General features: G+C 36.3%; 1 protein-coding gene and 4 non-coding genes across 13 annotated transcripts in view; 2 read left to right on the top strand and 3 right to left on the bottom strand.

The window, feature by feature from the left end:
- Window positions 1–12606, top strand: part of hth (Meis homeobox homothorax) — a 1486930-nt gene that overhangs the window by 141518 nt on the left and 1332806 nt on the right. The window lies entirely within an intron of this gene.
- On the bottom strand, window positions 11418–11489 carry TRNAD-GUC (transfer RNA aspartic acid (anticodon GUC)). Its single transcript has one exon. It is a non-coding gene; the product is annotated as a tRNA-Asp (tRNA).
- Window positions 11703–11774, bottom strand: TRNAD-GUC (transfer RNA aspartic acid (anticodon GUC)). The gene has a single exon. It is a non-coding gene; the product is annotated as a tRNA-Asp (tRNA).
- TRNAD-GUC (transfer RNA aspartic acid (anticodon GUC)) lies at window positions 11988–12066 on the bottom strand. Its single transcript has one exon. It is a non-coding gene; the product is annotated as a tRNA-Asp (tRNA).
- On the top strand, window positions 12092–12163 carry TRNAD-GUC (transfer RNA aspartic acid (anticodon GUC)). Its single transcript has one exon. It is a non-coding gene; the product is annotated as a tRNA-Asp (tRNA).

Here is a 12606-nt window from a genome sequence, read left to right as displayed (position 1 = left end):
TGGCCCACTATGGTTCTGAACCCTTCATATCCGGATAGAAATGAGAAGTTCAGAGGACATAGAATATAACTATCACTTTTTCTAGTGGTAGAACTACCGGTATGGATAGAACACCGAACAATACCGTTACACTATCACGATGTAATTCAATTAACTCGCGATAATTTGTTAGGAATTTGTGCTGGGCAACACTAAATAAGGAAAGAGTTGAGGATAAAAATTTTGTTTCCTCTATATAGCTCAAATTATGCTGCCAAGTACGGCTATTAGAAAGATATGTAAGGGGGAGGTAGAGTGGAGTATATAAAAGAGGGTGTCTGTGATTTATTGATGCTTCCCTCTCCCCATTGAGTGGCCACCAGGTACCTTCCTCTTGGGACACCATCATCATCTCATTAATGGCACAGATCGTCAGCTGTTGTGAGGCTACCACTACCGTGTTGAAGTTGAAGCTGTGGGAGGAGCAGAGTTGTTTAGAAGAAGAGCCGCTCCCATTTATTAATGGCAACTCAAACTGTAGGACGAATGAGATAATTGGCAATGATTTTATTTAGGTGATATAAAAATTGGCATGAACTTGTAGGATATAATATATAAAATCTCTCCAACTCACAGGCAGTTTAACGTTTTAAGAATATATTGCAGTTGAAATCCTGTCATATCAAGTAATAAAATATCCCGTACGTGATAATAAAGATCCCAATCATAATTGGAACCTGTTTTAATAACGGGTAGATGCAGGTTTTAAATTAATTGTCCTAGTTAATTATAACAACTTCTGTAAACTCGTTGATGGAAAACTACACTGAGTAGTAGTGGCTGTTACAGAAACCTATAATACACGTGTAAATTACTAGAGTTGTTTGACTCCAGACGTCGTACGGTTCAGACGCAACTTCCTACATCTGGAACATGTGAAAATGAATGTGGTCTGCGACGTCATTATATGTCGGAAGCAAAAATAATTCAATTTGATTTATGTCACAAATATGCGAAAGTGAAAAATTGATTGATTACACCAAGTTGACATCATTAGAGGTACAGAATCTTATATTAGATTAATTTATTTCAAAATAAAACCACATTCTTGTCTCTGTCTTCGCTAATTTTCTCTCTCTTTCTCTTCTTATAATTTATAGCAGTAAGTCGTCGCGAGTCCGCAGTGTTGGGGTTCGTATTCAGTCAAGGAATTGCATGTCCATTCATTGTTTCGCACCTGGAGTAGACGTTTAGAATCTTGCAAATCCCTGTCATATCTACCGGAAACGAGCGGGACTGGATTCAAATCTTAGTTGGGACAAGTTATCGGGTTGAGAGTTTTCCGAGGTTTTCCCTCAACCAATTGAAGCAGAACTGCTCGGTAACTTTCGGCGTTGGGACCTCGAATTCACGTTGGTATAGCTGATAGCTCAGTGCTAGTCAATATTTTTCTGCTGGCGTACCCCTAAAATAATTTTTTTTTACGTTCGTTATAATTGAGGCGTTCTCTGGAACAAGAACTTAACTACAAAATCTTGAATTTGTGTTACAGCGCATCAGATATTTTAGATCGCGTAGGTATAAGCCTAGATAATGTATGTAACGGATAGCTCATCACTATAGTAAAATCGGCAGCACTTTGAAGAGAACAACCGCCAGGATCGCCACCCGTCCGCCGTAAACAAACACGAGATGGCAGTACAGTCGCTAATGCAATTGAAATGGGAGTTATGACGTGACTCCTTATGTAACAACTAGATGGCAGCGTAGTAAACCTGACAAAAGTTGTTACCGTCAAAGCCTATAAGGCCGAGCAATCTGGGTATAATATATGATCTAGGGTATAAATAACAGCATTGCGCAGATCGACATTCAAATGTTTTTAGAAGGCGGTGTGTTTGTTGGTGGGAAATAGTATGTTATCATGATGGAGATGAGTTATTAAGGATTTAATATATGCTGAAAAAGGAAAAATAACGTGATGTACGTTAAGTTGTTATTCTAGGGAATGTGTCAATTATATTGTAATCTCGATTTCCTACCCCCTATTCGGTATACAATTTCTTACATCAACTTGTTAAAAAAATGTTTTCCAGCCAGTTTTAGATACCAAATTCTGATTCCACGGTACAATACACTGTCAAATATTTGCTATGATTCCATATCATAAGGTGAAATTGTTACTGTGCGATCATTGGTAATAAAAATTGTAAAATTTCACCACTAAATCAACAGGCTTTGGAACATTATTCTTTTTTTTTTACAGATTTTTATTTTTATTTATTTTATTTTTATTTATTTTACTAATACTTGTAACATAAAATAATAGTAGTATACACAGATGATAGATCCTTAATATTAGTAGGCCTATTATTATTCCATTATATTATTATATCATATATTATTATATTATTATCTTTTATTAAAAATCAGTCCACATCTGTGGAGTATCGGTTAGCGCGTCTGGCCGCGAAACCAGGTGGCCCGGGTTCGATTCCCGGTTGGGCAAAGTTATCTGGTTGAGGTTTTTTCCGGGTTTTTCCCTCAACCCAATATGAGCAAATGCTGGGTAACTTTCGGTGCTGGACCCCCGACTCATTTCACCGGCATTATCACCTTCATCTCATTCAGACGCTAAATAACCTAAGGTGTTGATAAAGCGTCGTAAAATAACCTATTAAAATTTAAAAAAAAAGTTATTAAAAATTAAATGATGTTCGGGTAAAAGGGGTAAGTCATTTTTTTTTGTAAATTGAGTTTTTTTTCTCCAGGAGAATACACAAGTTAAATTCTACAAATGGGTGTGCAAAAAAACAAAAGAATACTAACATTTGATGTGTTTTATTTGTGTATAAAATTATTTTCAATAATGTTCCGAATTCTTATTTACATTTATCTCTGAACTAATTTTTATGTCTTAACTCCCTTTACCCAAACACCATCAAATTATCCTCACCTAACATTAATCAAAGATTTTGAAAGGAATTGTACAAATAACTTCTATCAAATTTTCTCTGACATAAAAATGGAATTTTAAGGATATTTCCTCCAGTTTTATATTACAATTAATCTTATTTTGTCTTGTAACGTACGCTGTTTCATATCTCTATATTAACTTAATATTTTATTATTTTATAATTTTACTTTTACCTTTCGAAGAAAACTCCCGAGATTTGGATTTTTCGGGGGTGAGGTAATTATAAAATATATAATTTAAAATTTTGTGTGGTTGTGGTGGTGGTAGTGGTGGTGATGGTGGCATGAAGCATATAATGATGCGTTAACAGTCTGGAGGCCAATATTTATTATGCGTGTATTTCCGACATATTTTTCTTCCGTGGAGGTACCTGGCTAGCAACAAGCTTTCCGATGGCGTAGGCTACATACTTTTAACCCAATAAATTAAAATGTGGCCCGTATCATTAAAATATCGTGATGAGTGCGAGATAACTTGATGCTAATTGTTTACAAAGTTCATATTAAATGCATTTCGGTACGGCCTTGGAATTGCTATGAGAAATTCGAAGAGCGCTAATTACACTGTTTAATTAGTACAGAACCAGTTCGACACAATTCCTAACTCCACTGGCTTGGAATTCCATTTGAAGCTTTTTCTTATATTTAATTGCCTACGCATTTGATAATACTGATCGAACATTATCACCTTGTCGATTACAAGGGAATTTGTAATACTTAAATATAGCATTTCCTTATACAATTGATATGACTCTGCAGAATACATTGAGAAGGCTGTCCTTCTAACACGCATATCTCAAAACTGTCTTCTTGTAGATAAGCTTAGATTCGTACGTAATAAATCTATAGAAGTATAATGCTAATAATATGAGTAAGAAATGTAATTCATGTATTGTCCAGGTTTTAATTTATATTTGTCTGCAATGGTGGGTCTGAGGTATTGAACGCGCTACACATCCGAGCGGTCCGTGGTTCTATTCCCGGCGTCGTTATGAGTGACTAGTTGGCCGGGATCCGACGGAATAGTGCACCTCAGCACATATGTGGACTTCGATCCTACGTTCATAGACATCTATGACGTAGTGCAGAGGGCGGCCACTAGGGGGAACCCAAGAGTTGGAACTTAGTCTGAGAAGATTCTATCCGACGCTAGGGTTGTATCCGGTGTGACTTAGTGGATAAAGCATCAGCACGTAGAGCTGAAAACCCGGGTTCAAATCCCGGCGCCGGAAAGAATTTTTCTCCGTTCCATTACTCTTTCATCGCATGATGACGCAGAATATCTGCATGGAAATATCATATGTACTTCGGTACATTAAAATAATATATATTATTTGGAAGAGTTTATTATAATGCATGGGGGGTTACAATGTTGCAATAAATAACTGATAAAAATTTACCGGCACGAGCATATTGACTTTACCTGTATTGCGAAGATAAGATTTTGTACCGTCTTTAAAAACTTAAAAACCTATCCGTCTCCTTCGATCTAGTTTGAAACTACGAACCTTGAGATTCTGTGGTAAACACTGAAGCACTGAGGTCGATTTCTGCAGAATTCTACCGCCACGGAGAGAGAATTTCCGGTACTACTCGTTTAGCATGAAACACTGTTTACAAGAACTACAAACAGAAGTCAAACACATGTTCGTACATGACTTCCCTTTCTGTTGAAAGTAGTTGGATGGTAAATGAGGTCGAAACTGTTAGGCCTATACATTGCTGGATCTCGTAAATGGAAATACGAATTCATATTTCTGTCTTCTTTCGGAAATGATCCTAAATTGCTTTGGCTCACCATGTTGAACACATTTGTCGTTTGGTGGTTGTCCTGCGGTCAAAAGACTCTCTGTTCCTTGCCTACATGTGGTGCCTGCCCAGTGCACGCCAGACGGTATAATAATTGGGGCAGTTCGCTCCCCCCAGCGACCGCATACACGTGTCTCGTACATCAGCTGCTCGTATCATCTTCCGAACAGTCTACTGATATCCTTAAATGACAATTGAACAAACATAATCTTGCTTCTCATTGCTTGCCACAAATTTGACAGTCGAAGCCCGAGGTGCTCCACTAAAAGGTGTCGAAAAGTCTCTGTTCTTGCTGTCGTAGTAAATCAGTCTGAAAAATTTAACTTATAGTATAAAATACACGTCCATACAGATGGCAATCGTCGACGTACAAAGTGGATTGGAACATAAAGGGAATGTTGAAACCTGTTCACAAGAAACATATGTTGCAGGTCTTGTATTGAAGGACATTTGAATATATGGTAAGAAATCTATAAATAGTAGAGGCTTATGCAGCAAATACTGCAAACTAAGTCCATAAGAAGTTCAAATAAAAATTGTTCAGATTTATTTTCAATGAAGAATATCAGACATTTTGAAAGTTATATGCTCCCTAAATAAAATTGTCCATCGTAAGTCGTTAGCAGTTTCAGTGTTTCATTCGTTGCTGGTTGCGGGAAATAAACTTACTCATCACGGTAGCAAGAAGTGAAATGGCATGCTATTTTCCCTACAACAAAATATGCTTGGCAGCGATCACAGATCTAATTGATTAAACTAAAGAAATGTGAAATTAATTTTGATGTAGTTTAAAGACGCAGCTAAAATAGGAAGCATGACTCAATTACTACCAAGGAAAATTAGAGAATCAGGCACATAAATATCTATATCACACTGCCATTAAATATATGAAAAAGACCCACACTACTTGATTAATAACTATAAAAGTATTTCATTTTAATAACAATATTGTTACCTTACGTAAGTTTTATAGTTTTCAGATAGCCGTTACTCAGTAAATTATAGAAATGAAGATCTAATATAAAATATTCTTTCTCTGCGTCTACTTACTTAAAGCCCCAAAAGGTTTCACTTTCATATCATCGGTATACCATTATGGGTTGCATTAACTACAATAATATTTCATTTTTAACGGCAATAATGTCATCAAACATTCTTAAGTTTTGTAGTTCTTAATATCCAATACACAGCTGTACTCGGAAAACTACAGACCAGAGAATCAGACCTGTAAATTATTTTTTATACGTTATCAAAAAATTACACAAATGAAGATCGACATATTGGCATTATGATGTGAAAGAATCTGAGCCATCTGAACTCTATGTCAGCAAACCTGTAGGTCATGACCTTCGTGTAATAGTCTATTGTTTATTGTAGAGTGTGTTTTGTTTTATTCTGAAATGCAATTAATTAGTTCTCAAAACTGACGAAAGATGGATTTTGGAAAATAGGAAAATGATGTAGGAAAATTGACATTTCACTGAAAACTACTATTTTTCTGAAAAAATTTGGGTTCCAAGCTTCAAAATGAGGGGTTACTTATTAAAATCCGTTCAGCCGTTTTCCCGTAATTTCCATTATCAGTCCAAATTACATATATAGATGATGGATTTTTATCCTTGTTTCTGTTTGAAATATCAAAGACTAGCATATAGGTTAAATAATATCGTAGTATTTTCTATTGATTTGTGAAGTATTTTCCCGCGTCCTAATGGATAAATTTTATTTTTCGATATATTTTTTTGCCTGTTTATATAAGTGATGTGTCTTAGTGAAACTTAAAGCAGAGTCCGTATAGGCCAGTTTCATTTCTACGTCAAAGATTAGAAAGATTACTGCAATCAAAAAAAATCGTAGTGAAAAAGGTAGTCGTGCTCTTGACTTAGGATCAAATCCACATTCAAAGGGTGAACTTTTTTCTCGGTCTTCAATCTGTTTTTTATTTCCAATTCACTGCGGGCTAAAGCAGGGAGATGCACTATCACCTTTACTTTTTAACTTCGCTCTAGAATATGCCATTAGGAAAATTCAGGATAACACAGAGGGTTTGGAATTGAACGGGTTACATCAGTTTCTTGTCTATGCGGATGACGTGAATATGTTAGGAGAAAATCCACAAACGATTAGGGAAAACGCGGGAATTTTACTTGAAGCAAGTAAAGCGATAGGGTTCGAAGTAAATCCCGAAAAGACTAAGAACATGATTATGTCTCGTGACCAGAATATTGTACGAAATGGAAATATAAAAATTGGAGATTTATCCTTCGAAGAGGTGGAAAAATTCAAATATCTTGGAGCAACAGTAACAAACATAAAAGACACTCGGGAGGAAATTAAACGCAGAATAAATATGGGAAATGCCTGTTATTATTCGGTTGAGAAGCTTTTGTCATCTAGTCTTCTGTCAAAAAATCTGAAAGTTAGAAGTAAACAAACAATTATATTACCGGTTGTTCTGTATGGTTGTGAAACTTGGACTCTCACTTTGAGAGAGGAACAGAGATTAAGGGTGTTTGAGAATAAGGTTCTCAGGAAAATATTTGGAGCTAAGAGCGATGAAGTTACAGGAGAATGGAGAAAGTTACACAACGCAGAGCTGCACGCATTGTATACTTCACCTGACATGATTAGGACCATAAAATCCAGACGTTTGAGATGGGCAGGACATGTAGCACGAATCCAGAAATGCATATAGAGTGTTAGTTGGGAGACTGGAGGGCAAAGACCTTTGGGGAGACCGAGACGTAGACAGGAGGATAATATTAAATTGGATTTAAAGGAGGTAGGATGTGATGGTAGAGACTGGATTAATCTTGCTCAGGATAGGGACCAATGGCGGACTTATATGAGTGCGGCAATGAACCTCCGGGTTCCTTAAAAGCCAGTAAGTAAGTAAGTTTATATAAGTGATATATTTATGCAAGGCCACATTATATATTCTGGACAAAATGTTTAATTGGTTAGCTTCTAGGTTTTGAAATGTACAACTTTTATAATTTGTCAAATTAAACCAGTTTTGACTAACCACTGAAAGTATTTATTGATATGTTTATATACAGGTACATATATTTGTCAATTAGTTTCCGTCTCTTGTTAGTGAATTGTTTTCTTTTAAATTTAAAGACCTACGTCTAGCTTGTCAGACGCTCAGATGTGGTTCACAGAATCTCACGAGGTTGCTGTGGACCATTCTTCAAATAAATTAATTTCAGCATAAATTGCAATGTGCAGTTTGCACATATAACTGAACTTTGTATGTTACTGACGCCTTTACTGCTGAGTTGCACTGTAAAAATGTTTGTTGATTTCAGTCATAATTACTTTCTTAAATAACCTCTTGTATTTGACAAACTATGACTTCTTAATGCATTATACCGTTAGTGCAATTTAAGAATGTATACTGTACATGAAAAATATCACCAGTTTTCTCTTCCTCATAGTGATTTCACAGTTATTTGTTTAACACTGCATTAGATTACCAGTATAATAATTCGTTGGTTCTTGTGTTACAACCAAAATGTTATGCAGCGAAGAAAATATACTTTCTGGTTTGAGATTTCTTCATTCATTTATTTTATTCCATAGATCTTACATGAGCAATGAATATATATATATGTTATTTATATATATTATTTTAATGTACCGAAGTACATATGATATTTCCATGCAGATATTCTGCGTCATCATACGATGAAAGAGTAATGGAACGGAGAAAAATTCTCTCCGGCGCCGGGATTTGAACCCGGGTTTTCAGCTCTACGTGCTGATGCTTTATCCACTAAGCCACACCGGGTACAACTCCGCCGGTTAGAATCGTCGGCGCTTATTCCGTCGGATCCCGGCCAACTAGTCACTCATATCGAGTGCACCTCAGCACATGTGTGGACTTCGGTCCTGCGTTCATAGACATCTATGACGTAGTGTAGAGGGCGGCCACTAGAGGGAACCCAAGAGTTGGAGCTTAATCTGAGACGATTCTAACCGGCGTCGGAGTTGTACCCGGTGTGGCTTAGTGGATAAAGCATCAGCACGTAGAGCTGAAAACCCGGGTTCAAATCCCGGCGCCGGGGAGAATTTTTCTCCGTTCCATTACTCTTTCATCGTATGAGCAATGAAGCTTTAAGATGCGGAACAAGTCAAAATTTTACAATATTACAATTACAATTTTTACAAATTTTTATAGTTTTACAATTTAGTAATTTTCTACAATTTTTACAATTTTGTGCAATTTTTTTACAATATTTTGGCGAGATGTAGTGAGATGAGATGAGGTCCGAGGATTCGCCAAAATATTACCCGGCATTTGCCTTTTGGTTTGGGGAAAACCTCGGAAAAACCCAACCAGGTAATCAAATCAAAGGGGGGTAATCTAATCAAAGGGGTTGATGCCAAGGACTCGCCATAGACCATCCGGCTTCAGTCCCACGGCTGTGGAAAACCCCGGAAGAAACCAAAGACCAAAGGGGGATCCAACCCAAGCCCGAAAGCAGCTCTGGATCAGCAGCCCAAATATGCTTCAAATGAGATTGCGAAACTTTTCAAAAGAGAACGTTTAAATACGTAGGTATGCCTTCATGATTATGTAAGGAGTCTAGAAATGTTGGCCTCAGTTCTAAAGAATTCCCGGTACATAATGTCTAGTCTGAGCGACTCCACGAATGGCATTGTAATGCGTTGAGTACACTATCACTAGACCAAAGTTAATGACACATTCATAATACCTTTCACTGCTATTTTACTCCTACTTAAGAACTTCAAATTGTAGAAATGAAGTTTCATAAATATCCATATATTTAGTTTTTAGAAAATCAACTAACTATAGAAGGTATTCCAATGAACAAAGAAAGAAATTATTTCTGTGCTAGCCATACCCATGCGCTCCGCTGCACCCGTTAGAAATAAATTTAAAGTAATTACATAATTAAAATAGGACGTTTGATCCAGGGAACATTCGTATTTGATAGAAGGATAAATCGTTTAATATGCTACTTAATTTAAATTGTATTTAAATCATTAAAATGCGGTCATTTTGGTCCAGAGAGCAATCATTTGGTGCAATGACAATTCCTTTAACATGTTTCTTAATTGTTATTACAAGCAACCATAGTTTAATGAAGATTGACATATCATTTAGTTTTAATATGTATACTTTATATTACTTACTATATGTTTCAGAAGTTACTGTAATAACATCTAGAGAAACTACACTTTCCAATGGTGAAATAATAATTAAACAATTAATTAGCTTCCGATATTACTTCATACAAACACAGAAACATTCTCTTAGGCTATGTTTAATAGCTTTCGATTGTTGTTGTCCAAGGCCCCTTACAGACGAAGTAATTTGTTTTTATTTCAGTACAGCGCCTTAGATGGCGTTGTTATTGTAATTTTGAAACTCATTTATCTCATTAAATATCAGTCCTATCGAAATGTTGTATGGAATAAAACTTATCGGCAATTATTTTCAATGAAACTTTTGTTATGTAATATTTTTCATGAAAATCAATAATAAGCTAGATATTTCAGTTTATTTAATGCAGGCCCCCTTATAACCCCCCGCTTTTAAATAAAGTATTTTGAATGCCATATAGCCTAAAATCTAAGTTACAACGAACTTAATTTATATTCCAATTTTCATATAAATCGGTTCAGCCATTATCGCGTGAAAAGGTAACAAACATCCGGACAGACAGACATACAGACATACAAACAAAAATTTCAAAAAAGCGATTTTCGGTTTGAGGATGATTAATTATACATGTTAGCACCAATTATTTTTGGAAAATCGAAAATTATCAGAAAAAGTTTGGCTACAGATTTATTATTAGTATAGATATCTTTTGTTATTACTGGACAGTCATTTGTCTTTTCAGTTGGCACAGGATAGTCATTTATTTCTTCAGTTATATTTTATTTTCAGACAACGTTTGTTTAACGAAATATGTGCATACAAGATCTTTCAATAAATAGACAAAAGAATGCTACATCTCTTTTGTTATTACGTCCAATTTCTATCCATGCCAAGAATAGTACTAGACCAAAACCGTGGCTAACGAGAAAGACAGGTTTCGGCACGAATCGGAGTCACGTGGTTATCATGGTCTAGTCATGGCCATCGTGACAATCGCCTAATATAAATACATGCTCAAAGTTCTAAAAAAAAAAAAAAAAAAAAAAACAAAGGAACTACTATATTAAATTTATGCTAAACGTGCATTTATATATAAACTTGTTCAATATTGGTTGATCATGCTATTGACTAAGAATTTAACGTAGTTTCGTAGCCTGTCTGTCTCGTTAGCCACAACCAAAACAATTATGACGTCACTGACTGATCTGCGATTGGTTGAGGGCGAATACCAACATGCGCTATAAAATATAGTCCCGTAAATATTTAATTCTGGTTGGATAATCATCCAGCTCTTGTTCGGCATGTGGTCGTGAGGCCAGCAGCCGGCTGGTCGGTCTTGGCCCTTCGTGGGCTGTAGCGCCACGGATTATTAAATATTTAATTATAACTAACGTTTTTACACATGTCAATTCAAATAAGTGCAATGTAATTAACCATTATGCGAGATTAAAAGAAATCTAATGTCCCTATACATTAATATGTACTTGATCTTTTCTGAATAATTTCGAGGGAAAAATTGTTCCGGAGCCGGGTATCGAACCCGGGACCTTTGGTTTGACGTACCAACGCTCTACCACTGAGCTACTCGGAAACTCTAACCGACCCCGATCCAATTTTTCCCTCTATATCCACAGACCTCAAAGTGGGCTGACAACCGTCAAGCAACCAACTTCGAGTGCACACTAACTCTGTGTGACTTAAATTGTGGTTTTCTGTTAACGAACAGTGACGTGTATTATGCAAATCAAGATTTCAGGTATAACTCCCTGTAAAGTTGATTTGAATAATTTCGAGGGAAAAATTGTTCCGGAGCCGGGTATCGAACCCGGGACCTTTGGTTTGACGTACCAACGCTCTACCACTGAGCTACTCGGAAACTCTAACCGACCCCGATCCAATTTTTCCCTCTATATCCACAGACCTCAAAGTGGGCTGACAACCGTCAAGCAACCAACTTCGAGTGCACACTAACTCTGTGTGACTTAAATTGTGGTTTTCTGTTAACGAACAGTGACGTGTATTATGCAAATCAAGATTTCAGGTATAACTCCCTGTAAAGTTGATTTGAATAATTTCGAGGGAAAAATTGTTCCGGAGCCGGGTATCGAACCCGGGACCTTTGGTTTGACGTACCAACGCTCTACCACTGAGCTACTCGGAAACTCGGAAACTTGGATCGGGGTCGGTTAGAGTTTCCGAGTAGCTCAGTGGTAGAGCGTTGGTACGTCAAACCAAAGGTCCCGGGTTCGATACCCGGCTCCGGAACAATTTTTCCCTCGAAATTATTCAAATCAACTTTACAGGGAGTTATACCTGAAATCTTGATTTGCTTGATCTTTTCTGTTTACCACAGCGTAGTGATACATTAGTATAGTTCTTGGCTTGAATAGATAATAGATGGTCATATGTCTCTTTAACATTGTTCAAAGGTCCACATATTTAATTTAGCACATTTATATTACAGTGGATATTTTTTAACAGAAAATGTTACCAAATTTAGTAGGCTATTTCAGTAGCTGTGGCTGATCATATTTTAACAAAACTACTTGACAACGTTCAAACTGGGTGTTTCTGATATTTCCATATGTGCAAAACTATGTAGCAATTAATTTAAATGAAGGAACAAATGGAATAAATCTTGAAACTTCTATGAAGAAAGGGTTAAGTTAAAATCCTAAGCATGTACGGTTACCGAGAAATTTTGTGAA

The sequence above is a fragment of the Periplaneta americana genome, chromosome 17 (genome assembly GCF_040183065.1).
Source record: "Periplaneta americana isolate PAMFEO1 chromosome 17, P.americana_PAMFEO1_priV1, whole genome shotgun sequence".
In the NCBI taxonomy this organism is placed as follows: Eukaryota; Metazoa; Arthropoda; class Insecta; order Blattodea; family Blattidae; genus Periplaneta; species Periplaneta americana.
The sequence above is the reverse complement of the archived record's forward strand: the minus strand, read 5'-3'. Positions and strand labels throughout refer to the sequence as shown.